Raw genomic sequence first — 13,546 nt, 5'->3', positions numbered from 1 at the left:
CTGGGGAGTTTATCTTAGGGATCAGTGTAATGAATCCATCATTTATACTCTCCAGGTTAAGACCCCCCTCGTGGAATTGATTGCACAATTGATAGAAGTCCTTCTTTATGATGGGCCAACATCTTTTAAGAAAACCCCCAGAGAAACCATCAGGACTAGGAGCGCGATCCGCCAGCATTTCCATAATGACCCTATCGATCTCATCATGTGTGAACGGAAGAGTTAGCTGATCAAGACCCTCAACTTTCTTAATTATGCGTGACAGATCAAATTTCATAGAGTGTTGTTTGGCTGTGCCCATTCTTTGGTTGAATGTTTCGAAAATAATTGATTCCTTGGCTGCATGGTCTTCCACGGTGTCCCCATTATCAGTGGTGAGAGTTGTAATATTATTCCTCCTATATCTTTCCGAAGCCAAGGCTTGAAATTTTTTGGAGTTCTCATCTCCAAATTTGACCCATCTCACCGTGCAACGTTCCTTCCAATATATTTGTTGATATTTGAGTAGCCTCAGAATGTGAGCTTTCAAAATTTTGCTAAAGTTGCCCTCTGGAATTGTTAAAGTTCTTCTGTTTTCTAGCTCATCCAGCTCATTTAGCGCTTTATTGGAGTTTGCAATTGCCACCGAGAGCTTAGAAATCCCTTTGCTCCAATGCTTGAGATCTCGTCTTAAGTTCTTGAGCTTTCTACATAGGACAGTTGCGTAGTTCGTTGATTTGACCTGTTTAGCCCAGGATTTTGCCACTGTATCCATGAACCCAGGATGATGAACCCAGTAAGATTCAAATCTGAACAATTTTGAACGGGGTATAGACGTTTCAATTGTGACTACACAGGGCGTGTGATCAGACACGGGCTTGCCCAGAGGTTTAACCAGGGTTTTGGGATAGGTGGTAGTCCAACTGTTGCTGGTAAAGAACCAGTCTAATTGTTCGAGGAGTGGTTCGACCTGCATGTTGCTCCAAGTGAAAGAGCGTCCCTTGATTGGTAATTCAATTAGGCTCTGTGATCTAATGAAGTCATTGAATATTATCATGTCATTAACATTACTCCCAGGTTTATTATGGTTATCAGGTGCACGGATGAAGTTGAAGTCACCTACAAAGAGCCAGTTTTCATGAGAAGGTATATCAATCTGAAAAAGCCAGTCAATGAAGTGTTGCCGTTGCTCTCCTTGGCAGGTACCATAGATATTGATGAGTGTCCATTGCTGACCAGATTGTGTGGAGGTGAATCTAGTGACAAGCGCAAAGTCTTCAGAGAATAAGGTGACAGCTGAGAAGATCGAGCTGTTCCACACCGTTGCTATACCCCCAGAAGCCCCACGGGAGGCAACAAAATCAAACTGATCAAAATTACGTGGGCAGCAAGATTTAACAAAAGATAGATCAAAAGTGGTCTTTTTCGTTTCTTGCAAGCAAACGACAGAACACCCGCTAGACCTGATAGCATTCGAAAGCGCCAACTGTTTGTCGTCCGAATTCAACCCACGAACATTCCAACAAAAATCATTCCAGTTTACTAACAAAGACATTTAAATAAGAAAGGATAAACAATCAAGTCGAGGCGTCCGGCTCCTCCTCCAATGGAGCCATGAGAGCATCTTCAGCGAGCTCAGCAGGGGGTATCGCACAAAGGTTGGTGCTGATGTGCTGAATGACATTGACAGGCATTGGAGGGGGAACTGGCTCTGCAACAGAGTCACTGATCCTCACAGCAGCTGGGACCACCCGAGGCTTGACCTTGGAGGCCTTCATCTTGGTGTTAGAAACTGAATGGGTGCAAAATCCATCATACTTGTTGGAACGGGCACTTCGGCGCAATGAGATAGAGCATTCAGGCACCACAACTTTCTCTTTGTGATTGTCAGAGATAACAACTTCATCAAAATGAATAGTGTCAACCCTGTTCGATTGGTCCTGTAACACCTCATCAGTCACTGCAGTAAGGGCAAGCAACTGATTTTCCTGGCTAGATTCCGTAACAGGCAATTTCTCCAACAGTGGTATAGCAGAAGAGGTATCCAAAACCTCCAAATTCAACTCCTCAGACTGGTCATTATACCTAGTCAAGTCCCAATTGCTTGCAGCTGCAAAATTCTCAGTCAAGGCAGGAGCATTATCATAATATGTGATTGTCTGAGTGGCCGAAGTAACAGTTAAATTCCCATCATTCTCTGAAAGAGTGAAGTTCAGAGCCACACATTTGTTTCTGAAACCATAGTTGGAGCTCTAGGGGCCGTAAGATGCAATTATGGGCATAATAGCAGCTTTCAGGTAGGTGTTAAACCGAAGCATTGGCACACAATCATTCAAAACCATGGCTGGGACAAAATCACCTTGAGCAGACATGTTTAAGAGCATTCCAACATTTGTCACTGTGAGAGAGGTATCCAAAGCATTAATTTCTTGAGGGGTAGCAAAGTAACTGGAAAGAGCCAGGTTGGCAGAACTGGATGCCTCCTATGGCCAGAACTGATTCATCAAGCTAACAGGTACAAGCACAAATGATTCAGAAGCAGTAGCACTGGAGTCAGTGCTGTCAACAACAGAAATTGAATCATTCCAAGATGATCCAGGGCTATCATGGAGATTGTTCTGTGGCACAATTCCATGGTTAACTTGTAGCCCTTCCCCAGCTAACCATTCCTGGAAGTTGTAGAGCATGGTGGTGCCTGAGGTGGCGGCGGGGGCCAGACTCCCCACTCAGGATGAAAATCCACATCATTGCCTTCATCCACAACAACATTTTCACTGTCACTTTCACCCATGTGTGCATTAGCAGCAGCATTCTAGAGTTGCCAGTTGTGCAGTTGCTACTGATAAATTTGTTCAGCAGTCAGGCCATTGCCATACAATGGGTGTGGAACGCCATCAGCCGGGGGTGGGTCTTCACCTGCTGGAGGAACATCAAGCAGGTGTGCATTCCAGTCTGAACTTCTTAAGATGGTAACTACCACAGTCCAACTCTGCCTAGGGCCACCCAACTGACGCATAACCAAGCTCTTAGGAACCAAACGCATGTGAATCACTCTAACTTTAACCAGAACAAACTTCCTATCATTCCTGGGATTATGCCACTCAATCAGACTACCAAACTTGTCAACAGATTTGTGAATGTAGTGTTGTGTCTGGTAGTCATAGGGAAAACCGATGTAAAGGATCCAAACTTCAGGACCAAATGTGGTGAGCCTCATATTTAAAGCAGCATCATGTGGAACGAAAGAAATCATAGTGTATTCATCGGCCTCATCCTCATCTAATTCAAACATGGTACCCACTACTGCATCTCGAACCAAGGAATCCACAAAACCAAATATGGCAATACCAAGCGGATGATCGTCAACTTCAGTAGGAAAGAACTGAGATTCATGTACCAAACCTTCGACAGTGTGACACAGCTGAGCCTTGCGGTGATGAGGGACAAAGCGGCTGGCTTCCGCAATAGCCAGGAAATCATGGCGCAGGGGAGGCACCGGGCCGATCACCATGTCATCGCGCACTCGTTGATCTGGCGGTCCAAGCTCAATCGTCATCCCGTGGGGCAGGTAGGGTACGACATTGAGGGGGAAATCGCCATGGATGAGGAGAGCGGAGGGGCAGAGGCTGGAGCAGAGGTGGGTGCAGAGTGCAAGGCAGAATGCGTATCGGCAGCGGGGGTGGGGGTATGGGTACCCAGACTCCTCGATCAACGTGCCTCGCCCGGCAATCAGCCACCACGTGTCCCTGGTGGCCACTGGATGAGCATCGTGCGGTCATCGTCACCTGACTAGCAAGGGGGTCATTAATACACTTTCCCATAAATGAGCGATTTTGATTATCCGATGTGTTTGACAGAATATTTTCTACCATCCTGTTATTGATTGAAGACCGGTGACAATAATGATAATGAGGCAATGAATCAGAATAATGAGGTAAGCCCTCTAAATGAGTATCTGCAGCATCAATGCGCAAGCCTCTGTTAGGTAAGAGTTGATTTGTGCCATTTTTATGCGCAATATATTCATATGGACCCATGGCAGAGTTTTTGGGCCGCCAACATAGTCGTGTCACGTTGGGCCTATTGCAGTTCTTGTTAGTATGGCCTGGGAAACCGCAGTCATAACATCGGTAACGGGCTAGGCAGGCAAAGAAGAGATGGTCGGAAGATCCACAGGTGACACAAGCCGATGTATGTATTTGGGCTGGCGCAAGAATTGGACATGAGCATGGCCTATCAAAACATACAGAGCAAGAGTTGCCTGGGCATTTAATTGCCAAATGATCATTATCTCCACAAATTGAGCATATCACTAACGTGTCATAAATAAATTGTGGAGACGGGACAGAGGGAATTTTCCAAATTGAAGCAATCTTGTCCTCCGAGATTCCAGCGTTATGATGATCCAAAATATGTCGTAGCATGAAGCGAGGAAGGAGTTTCCATTCCTCGTATTTGAAATTATGACCCATAAATTTCCCCTTGATAGTCTCTGTAGAATTATTGCAGAGCGTGTTGAGATGAATTTTGAATCCACCAATATCCAGGGCCGTTGGTAGGGTCTCACTAGTGACGACCTCCATATTATTAGCCTTGATTGGGCATTGAAAGCTGCCAAGAGCTAAATTAGCAGGTAGTGAATGTTCCCTAGAATCTAGGGATTGTACCATGGCAGTCACCGGAGCTAGCCGGGCAGCCGCCGCCGACGAGGATTCCGGTAGATCATCCCCACAGCTAGGAGCAGCAATAAGACCAAATTTTGAGAAAACCTCCATGGAGGCAGCATCTCAAATGGTTCCCTTCTGAGTAAAAGGTATCTTAGATTTGATCGCCATAGGGGAACGAGCCAAAACCTCAGGAATTGTTTGATCAAGATGCCAACTAAAACATGAATCCTTGGAACCACCAGTATCAGGACGATAGAGACTAAGATGACAGACAAAATCCGGCCAAACTCTGTCCTTGAGACCATAGATGAAATGACCAACTCTATTAGAGGCAACTGAAAATCTATATCTTCTTCCATGCAAATGGATCACATTGAGACCAGAAGGAAGACCACCAATACAACATTGGAGAGCCACAGCAACCGATTCCTCATTGAGCAAGAAGGAAGCCGAAGAAAAGTGTACCACCAAGAAAAATTTCTTGGTTCCACCAGAAGGGGAAAAATGGACAGAAGAACCAAAACGTCGACGCACCTGATCCGCGACCGCCAGGCCAGGGGAGAAATCCCAGTTCAAGAGTCCCTCCATTGGGCCGGAGAAGTTGTGGCCGCCGGCGCCGGAGTGGCAGCCGGCGTGGGAGGGGAGGTGGCCGCCGGGGCCGGAATGGCCACCGGCGGTGGTCTCCTTGCAGGAGCCTAGAAGAGGAGCCTAGAGGAGGAGCCTCGTCATCGCGACCGCTTACGTTGTCCTAGTTTTTCAGAAATTTTGGAGTTACAAAAGTACGGTGTTAGTTCAGATCATTACAGACTATTCTGCTTTAGACCGATACAATTTTCTTTGCATTGTGTGCTTATTTTGATGATGCTATGGATTATACCAGGGGTATAGTGATACGTCTCCAAGATATCTATATTTTTTCTTACTGTTCCATGCTATTATATTATCAATCTTGGATGTTTTATATACATTTACAAGCAACTTTATATCATTTTTTGGGACTAACCTATTAACTTAGTGCACAGTGCCAGTTGCTGTTTTTTGCTTGTTTTTTAGTTTGCAGAATATCAGTACCAAATGAAGTCCAAATGCAACCAAACTTTTTGGAGATTTTTTTCTGGTGATAAGAGAACTTGGAAGCTTCTGGAGTCCACGAGAAGATGAAAGTGGGGGCCACTAGGCACCAGGGTGCGCCAGGGGCCTCTAGCGTGCCCTGGTGGGTAGTGGGGCCCACGGGCATCATTTTTACCTACCCCCACCTATATAAATACTCTAATTCCAAAAATCTCAGAGGAGTCCATGAAATACATTTTCCGCCGCCGCAAGTTCCAGAACCACAAGATCCAATCTAGAGGCCTTCTCCGACACTTTGTTGGAGGGGGAAACGGTCACGGAGGGGTTCTTCAGCATCCTTGCCGCCCCTCCGATGGTGCCTGACTAGTTTACCACAGACCTACGGGTCTGTAATTAGTAGTTATATGGCTTCTTCTCTCTTTTTGATCTTCAATACAATGTTCTCTTCAATGTTCTTGGAGATCTATTTGATGTAATGACTTTTTGTGTTGTATTTGTTGAGATCCGATGAATTGTGAGTTCATGATTAGATCTATCCATGAATATTATTTGAGTTTCTCTGAACTCTTTTATTCATCATTGTTATAGCCTCGTATTTCTTGTCCTATTTATTGGTTTGGTTTGGCCAACTAGATTGATTTATCTTGAATGTGAAGAGGTGCTTTGTGATGGGTTCGATCTTGCGGTGCTCAATCTCAGTAACATAAAGAGACATGACACACATGTATCATTGCTATTAAGAGTAACAAGATGGGGTTTATTCATACGTGAGTTTATCTTGTCTACATCATGTCATCTTGCTTTAAGCATTACTCCGTTTTTCCATGAACTTAATACACTAGATGCATGCTGGATAGCGGTCAATGTGTGGAGTAATAGTAGTAGATCAAGCAGGAGTCGGTCTACTAATCTTGGACATGATGCCTATATACATGATCATTGCCTTGGATATCTATCTATCTATACCTATACTAATTTGAGACTCCCTAAAAATTACCATGTTAATCAGTAATTAAGAACCGTACATCTGGTGGGACCAAGTTATTAAGGTGTTTAATCCGCGTACAAAATACAAAGCAATGGACATGTAAATTTACCCTCAGAGTTTGACACAAATTGCCCACTATGCCACGGGCAAGTGAAAAAACTGATTTGTTTTATCTATCAATTTGTCCTATCTCCCCCATCTACTTGCAGCGACTCTAAAAAAATCCCCTCGCAGCAGCCATCGTACGCCGCCGCCACCAGCCCACAACGGAGTCCTGGCCGCCGGCTCCCCGTTGCTCTTCGCCTCCTTGGAAGGTCGGATCTTGCCACTGCCCCGAACTCGCCGTCTCTCCTCACCCCAATATTTCAGCTCTCCCATAGATCCTCTCCGATCCGGAGTTCCACGCGTAGGGCACCAGCATGCAGAGGCAAGGAATGCCACTCCTCCTCTGACCAGCTAGCCATAGCGGCGTCGTTCCTCTGACATGCGAAGGGGCTCTCCTCTCCCACCGGTCGGTGCCTCGACTTGGACTCCTACAGCCGGCACCTCCACTTCAGCTCGCACCGGCCGGCATCCTCCGCCGCCAAATCTTAACGACTTCGAGTTCCTTTGGCCGTCGTCATGAACCTCCAAGCAGATAACCCACCCTTCATGTGTATCTCCCGTTATATCTCCTCTCTGTTCTGATTTTCAGAAAGAAGGTTGATTTGTGGCCCGTTTCCAACAGGTAGATGGGATAGCAATGGCCGTTCCTTGGTTGAAGGATGCAATGCAGCTCACTAAATTCGAAGTTGTACTATTTTGGACTGCCTAGATACCCAAGCAGGGGAGATAAAGGCTGCAAGTTGGGTAGAAAGCGGTCTAATTCTCGGCAATACTCTTTACTTGGTATTTGATGATTACTCTTTACTTGGTACAAAGTTCTTGATGATTTTAATATAGTCTGACCCTGCTGTAGAAAGAAGCTTACATACATGCCTGGATGTGTTTGAGATGCATTGCAGTGTGTATTACTCTTTAGTCGGTATAATGTTCTAGATGATTTTAATAGTCTGGCCCTGCTGTAGAAAACAGTTTACATACATGCCTGGATGTGTTTGAGATGCATTGCAGTGTGTACTCATAGGTGGTCGTGAAGGGCGACTAAAAGTAATCCATCATCACATCAAGTTTCTGGAATTCCGGGGATCAAAATCAGATCGAGATGCCAATGTCCTGTATGTTGCTTCAGTTATATGGCTTGAGCTGGTCAATCTGCAAGATGATGCAAAAAATTGCTTGCAGATAGTCTGTATATATGTGTACAGACATGCATGTTGTATGTTTATATCAATTTTGCAAATTGACATTTGTTCAAATGCTTCTAAGTAGTGCTTCGTGAAGTTTCAAAGTAAATCTAAATTACTTTGTGTTGCCGATCCTATTACTTGATTTTTTTGCTAACTATGTGTATGAGTAAATTTCCAAGATGATGCAAAAAAATTGCTTGCAGATAGTCTGTATGTGTACACACATGCATGTTGTATGTTTATATTAACTTTGCAATACTGATGTTTGTTCAGATTCTTCTAAGCAGTAGGCTCTAGCAGAACGATGCTTCCCTTTCCTTACTGTTGTTGCTAAATATTTGTTTTATGTGGCATATGAGGACTGAACAACATCAGGCCAACGACCTCACCCTGGGAGTCCACTTCTTTACGGTCACGACATCTGCCTCGACAAATTATCTGGAGGTAATTTATTTGGTTCCCTCCATTGGATGAAGACCTGTTTTGTGTTGTTTAGTTGCATGCAAACTTCCAGAAGCATTTTATTGACATTGGATAGAGCTGAGAAAATCTATTTATGCTTGCAGTTTTGTGTGCCTTTTTCTAGCAGTTGAGCTGCAGAGACGAATGGGGAGGTGGACTTTGCTGTAGTTATCATGTGTTCTTGCAATTAGAACACCTGGGGATTATAAGCCAATATACGATTTATTCATTTTCTTTTAGAGGTATGTGAACATTGATTCATATGATTAGTTGGTACTTAAGAACATGGATACCCACACTTTCCTTGATAGTCCAAAAGGTTCAGATTTTAAATATAGATGTTAAGCTATGATGAGAACCTTATTGACTCAGCCATCGTATTTTGTTTTAGGTAGATAATCATTAGTTCATATTTCTGAACAGGGAAAGCCATGGTGTCCAGATGGCTCAAGCAGTTCTGATATTTGATATAGATTTGAAGGACCAGGAGAACCTAACTGGCTCATTCCTATACCACCATTCCGATATATACGGGGCAGTTCTTAAAGGTGCAAATGTTAAAGCCATTAAAACACCCTCTTAGGTTCGTATACATAAGCAACTGCCATATTTTGAGAGACTGGATTTTACAATGATTTGCATAGATTCTTATGAGGTTAATCATGAACTGCATAAAGTTTTTTTTTTTGTAAATATTGAATGGAATAAGTATTTTTAGGTTCATTTATAATGATATAGTATTTCTGTTTAAGCAGTGCCGAGTGTTAGATGTTCCATATTTGAATTAGCTTTCCCTAAATATAAAATACTAGAAAGGTCTGAGTGGCGAGTGCTACTTCATTGAAATTTGATTGTGCCTGCACATTATAAAATACAAGTTATGGTCCTGCAGGATTACCTCCCTTCTCTAGAGATAATTTGCTTAATGTGTTCCATGGTGCAATTAAATTGGATACAAGTATGCAAAAAATATCTTAGTAGTAATATAGAAAGCACCTGTCATTCTAATGTACTTCCCACATTTTACTATTTATGTTAATTAGTACTTTGCAATGAGCCTAAAAATAGTACTATAGGGAGATGCAGGCAAGACCTAATATGTTGTCATTTGAAAATAAAAACTACCTACTTTCCAACTGTGGATTTCATTTGTACATGTAAAAGAAACTATCTTAGACAGATATATGATTCATCAGGTTCAATGAAAGTTAGCTTAAATACCATGTATTTTTTTTTTGCACAAAGATTATTGCCTACTGTATGCATCCTCTTTACATTTTTTAGTCTATAGCGAAGTAGAAAAAAATCAGTTCAGTAATGCCTTTGCTCCAAACGAGCAAACAATTGTTATTAATAAAAATAAATCACAGACTACTGATTTCATTTGTTTGCAGGAAAAACATTGTATTTTCACACTTATGGAAAATGAACTTTAAATCACGAAAAATGTTGATTTTTTTACAAGAGATCTTGAGGGTGAGATAATTTTCACCAAATTCAGAGGAATAGCTTAAGTACCAGGGCGACACATGTGGTAATTAACATAACATGGATGTTGCATTATAAAGAAATGAGTTCTATCATTTGTCATGCCATGGAAGTATGGTTTGATGTTTCCTTACTGTAAAGATTTTTCTTCAACATCTACAAGCTGGCTAGAAAATTATTGCAACTACAGTTCACATCAGGTATAAGGCGACATGTAGGGCCATCATCTATCTCCATACATCTTAATCTCATTTTCACTGACGGTTGCTTTGCTATCTTAGTCAATGATTATTACTGAATGTAGAAACCACATGGAGCTTGTGGCGTTTTCTGCTTTCTGTTACTATATATATGTTCGGAGTAATGTAAGGTTTCTTTTTGTGAAGTTCATCGTGCTTATGGTACAATATTTAGCCATACAATTTCTATTAGAAACCATCATCCTGTATGCCTTTTCTTTCACTACTATTTGTACAGCAAACCAATGGATCAACTAACAACAAGCTTAGCATGTGGTATGCGTAAATATCTAGCTTAGTACTCCCTCTGTAAATAAATATAAGTAGTGATCTAAACGCTCTTATATTTCTTTACGCTGGGAGTAGAAAACATGCTTAGTACTCCCTCCGTTCCTAAATGTAAGTCTTTGTAGAGATTCCACTGGATGGACTACATACGGAGCAAAATGAATGAATCCACACTTAAAATGCATCTATATACATCCGTATATAGTTCGTAGTAGAATCTCTACAAAGACTTACATTTAGGAACGGAGGGAGTACAATGCCTTCTAACCATGCAGTAGCAGTTCCCACCCAATGCTACTGTTTTGTACACAGACGAGAAGTTTGTTTGAGAAAGAGGAGCATGCTTCCTGCCTTTCATCCAATATTATATATTTCTATTTCTTATGTGGAACTAACAATTCATGTCTCTAGCTTCTACTACTTTATCGTTTTAGACAAAAGCTTTTGTAACCATGATGCTGGTATACTTGTGATACGGACTACATGTGCTACCACATTAATAGGGTGATTTAAATAAAAGTACCTGAATCTATATTCTTCCACATTCCGCCAATATTCAGTAACAAAGTTCTATTTTTGTTTACAAACCAGTTCATTCGTCGCAAGGAAAAAAATCTACTTGGTGTCGGGAACCAAAGCAACAACAGATCAAGTTACTTGGTCGGAAGAAATTGTCAAGGGTCGCATCTTACGCATGATTGGAAGTGGCGATCTTTTGTCTATCTCACCTAAGTTACATGATATAAAAGGTGTAGAACAACCTAGAATTTTGCGCCTCAACTATGTGTCATATTTTCTTATTATCATATACTTTTTTTGAGAAGGTCTTATTATTATAATTTGTAATGCTTATAATTCACGAGTGATAGATTCTGAGATGTACTATTGATGTGACCAAGGATGTCCAGTTTTACTTGATATTGAGTACTGGAACTTAAAAGCTTCTTCAACATCCGTATACTTATTTCATTTATGTGGAATTAAATTACAATAATAAAGCTATTTTTGATATAAAATATTATTGAAGACATCTAAGTGGTGGAAAAAAAATCATATGCACTAAATATTGTGTTATTTGCATCTGTTCGCGCACAGATCATGAGAAAAAACTATATCAAATCTTATACCGGTTAGTTGCAACCCAACGACATCCTAAAGTGTGTATTCAAACTTTAGTTATCTCAATAATTAACAAAAGTTGTTTTCATTTGCCAGGTCAAAATAGAACTTCAAACTACATTTAGTTTCTAAAGTATTACTAATGTTTACATGAAAAATAGTGGCCCAAGCTGCACCTTCAGCACTACATCCATACCCAAAACTAAAACAACAATGTTTTTTACAACGGCAAACCATAACCTATTTCGTCCTACCAGTGACCAAGAACAATATTTGCAATATTCAGTATAATTTTTGATAGCATATGTTCAACATAGGATATAGTTGAAATACTTATATATTTAGTGTGTTACAAAACTAGCCCGTGCGAATGCACGGGTTGACGACTAGTCATCATAATTGTTTGCTTTTCTGTCAGTTGCCCAAGGGTAATTTGTTTACCCACCGTATGCTATTTTCTCGAGAGAAGCCTCTAGTGAAAACTATGGCCCCCGGGTCTATTTTCTGTCATATATTAAAACCAAAAATACCTTTCTGCAATTTTATTTTATTTATTTTATTTTGTATTTTTGTTAGATCTGTTTATCAAAACGTATACAATTTAATCTTTCTCGATACCGTTGAGGGATTGGCAACCCCTCTACGCGTTCGGTTGCAACTATTTGTTCTTTGTGTGCAGGTGCTGTTTACATAGTGTTGCTTGGTTCTCCTACTGGATTGATAGCCTTGGTTTCATAATTGAGAGAAATACTTATCTCTACTGTACTACATCATCCTCTCCTCTTCGGGGAAATCCCAACGCAGCTCACAAGTAGCAATAAGTCATGGAAAAGTTAGAATATAGTAGGTATTATGCAAGGGAATTTATGAATTTGTTTATAACAGTACCCAAGTTCATGATTTACCGATTATACTAACAGGTCTCACGATGTTTATGTTTAGTTTTGTGTGGTGAAGTTTTCAAGTTTTGGGCAAGATCATGATGGATGAAGGAATAAGGAGCGGCAAGACCCTAAGCTTGGATGCCTAGGGCACCCGAAGGTAATATTCAAGGAATACCCAAGCGTCTAAGCTTGGGGATGCCCCGGATGGCATCCTCAATTTTGTCCACAATTCACTTACTCAGAGCTATATATTTATTCATCGCATGATATGAGTTTTGCTTGGAGTGTCTTGTGCTATAGTTCTATTTTGTTTGTTAGTTTGCCACAAACATTGTTTGCTGGACACACCTTTTGAGAGAGACACATATTCATCATGATTTGTTAGAATGCTCTATGTGCTTCATTTATACCTTTTGAGTCGGGGCAGTTACTCATGTGCTTCACTTATATCTTTAGAGCATGATAATGGTTATATTTTACAGAAATCAATTGCATGCACTCTCATGCTTCATATATCTTTTTGAGAGTTAGATAGGAAGTGGTAATTTGCATAGGCTATAAGACTAGTTCAAAGATGATAGGTATACAAGAGTGGTATAATAAACACTTTCATGTACATCACTGAATATGAAGTGTGTGATTTAGTAATAGTGATGTAGTAATATGAAAGAGTATTGGTTCATGGTCATTGGTTAGGAAAAATACCGATATTAAAACTTGTTATGTACTACTCATTTAAGTGTCGATCATGGCATGGCGGGGTTGTTGGAGCATCATTATTCCTCATTGAAATCCTTTCTATTGTTTGAATTGAGGGTGCATGATGGTTAACTCGTCCCAGCCTCCTCCCTAGGGGCATACGAGTAGTACTTTGCTTCAAGGGCTAATAAAAATTTCACAATAAGTATATGAGTACTTTATGACAAATGTGAGTTCATGGACTATACAACACTTCGACCTATCCATATTTTGCTTGCCTCTTCGGTACCATGCATTGCCCATTTTCACCTCGAGAATTCGTGCAAACTTCGCCGGTGCATCCAAATCCTGTGATATGACACACTCTCTCACA

General features: G+C 41.2%; 1 long non-coding RNA gene across 8 annotated transcripts; it reads left to right on the top strand.

Annotated features, from left to right (window-relative positions):
* Positions 1 to 6,899: 6,899 nt before the first annotated feature.
* On the top strand, positions 6,900 to 11,414 carry LOC123091610 (uncharacterized). Of its 8 annotated transcripts, none has more exons than XR_006443359.1 (4): positions 6,900 to 7,360; positions 7,433 to 8,438; positions 8,561 to 8,698; positions 8,880 to 11,414. It is a non-coding gene; the product is annotated as an uncharacterized lncRNA (long non-coding RNA). The 8 variants fall into 8 exon arrangements; XR_006443358.1 differs by having other exon boundaries at positions 6,900 to 7,593; positions 8,354 to 8,438; XR_006443360.1 differs by having other exon boundaries at positions 6,900 to 8,438; positions 8,880 to 9,004; positions 11,063 to 11,414.
* The last annotated feature ends 2,132 nt before the right edge of the window (positions 11,415 to 13,546 follow it).

This window comes from Triticum aestivum, chromosome 4B (genome assembly GCF_018294505.1).
Source record: "Triticum aestivum cultivar Chinese Spring chromosome 4B, IWGSC CS RefSeq v2.1, whole genome shotgun sequence".
Classification (NCBI taxonomy): domain Eukaryota; kingdom Viridiplantae; phylum Streptophyta; class Magnoliopsida; order Poales; family Poaceae; genus Triticum; species Triticum aestivum.
This window is presented reverse-complemented; position numbering and strand designations above follow the sequence as displayed.